Source organism: Sitodiplosis mosellana, unplaced genomic scaffold, assembly GCF_009176505.1.
Source record: "Sitodiplosis mosellana isolate CC-2019 unplaced genomic scaffold, AAFC_SMos_1.0 Smas_scaffold_5715, whole genome shotgun sequence".
Classification (NCBI taxonomy): domain Eukaryota; kingdom Metazoa; phylum Arthropoda; class Insecta; order Diptera; family Cecidomyiidae; genus Sitodiplosis; species Sitodiplosis mosellana.
In genome coordinates, this window is record NW_022600957.1 from 9,575 (window position 1) to 11,355 (window position 1,781).

Sequence of the window (1,781 nt, forward strand, 5' to 3'; positions counted from 1 at the left end):
TTCTTGTCATACGTTTTCCCATTCTTGTCATACGTTTTCCCATTCTTGTCATACGTTTCCCCATTTCTGTCATATGATATCAATTTATCCAAAAAATATTTCAAGCCTCAATTGCACAGCATATCACTATTAGAATCATTGTGTCAGCATGAATCATCCAATAAACAAACCAAAACAAACACAAACCACACAATGAAATACCACGTTTGTATAAATATAGCGATCACTTGAAGAGAAAAACTCGAAAAAACATGTTTCAATAAAAAAAAATTATTATAATATTTTAGACCCGGTAAATATAAAATTAAATGAAATTTTTGTGTTCTCACGTGTTTTCATCAACATGAATAACTGCGACAAATGTCACTTCATGTTGTCATTGAAACAATCGGAACGGGGAATATCAACAAATGAACTGACATTTGTTCGTAATTCTTAAGTTATTCTTGTGTTGACAAAAACACGCAAAAACACGAGAAAAATGTTTGATTTTACGTTTTAAAATAACAGGATTAAATTCTTGCATTGAAAAACAAATATTCGCGCTTTTTAATAAAAAAAAACTCAAAATATTTCTTGAGAACAGAAAATCGCTCAATAAGCAACTGACACTCGTATACATTTGTATACAAGCTTTCGAATTTGACGTACGTTGTGCTGGTATTATTTGTTCTTGCGCCAGTTGGCGTTGGCGTAGAGAAGGCATAGCGTCGAACCAGTGACCTGGCTATTTAATAGAATCGCGAAGATCTTAGGAATGGCTGAGATTATGGTGATTGGTCTGTAATCGGAAATTGATTGGGGACTTGTTTCTTTATTAAGAATAATGACTAAAATAGATCTGTTCCAGCTTATGTTCTCGTAACTTTTGTAAAAATTGTATTCACTTATGACAGCATTGAAGTATTTTATCAATGGTACAAAAAATCTAAAATTCCCAAAATTCCGTTTTTGGCACCATCCATACAGGGTCTCCAGAGCCAGACCCTGAGGAAAGATTTTGGCTTTCCGAGTTTTTGCCCAAACCCTACTTCCATTTCAGCCAATTCTGAAAACCCTTTGTGAATTTTGGCTGATTTCATGTGGAATGGCCGACCAATAAACCTCCCATAGTGTTACATGCCGATTTTCAAATGCCTATGCGCGTTCGAAAAGGCATCCCTCAAAACCCCCAAAACCAAAATATTACTTTTATTTTATTTTATTTACACCGCCAAAAACTGGCTGAATATTTTGATTTGCGGGCAAACGACTCCAAGAGTCGTGTGAAAAACCTGATCTTTTCGTGTTTGTACAATATAGGGTATTTTTGTATACCCCTTTAAATAAATTTCGGTCTTTTTGAAATATGAACAAATGTAAACCAGACTTCCTTACACTGAACGCAGCGAACTCAGCAATGTAGCGAGCTCTGTAATGTGAGAGCTGTCAAAAAAATTTCTGCAAGTGAATTTGCCAATTTATTAGGACTGGTTCACACTGATTTCTCTGTTTTTCGCTATAATCGTTTGATGTCAAATGGACCGAAATATATTATAGCTGTGCTCACGATTTTTTTTTATCAAGATATCGTAATAAACTAAAAATATCGTTCGATATCGTTATTATGATGGAATCTTAATAACGCTATCAACTTTTTATCAGGTTATTAACTATATTCAAATAATAACGTTATCGGATGAATCTTAATAATATCGTTTGGAAGTTATCAAGATCGAATCCTGATAATTTATCAACATTCAATCTTAATAATCATCAAGTTCTGGAAGTGGGTTTTGGTG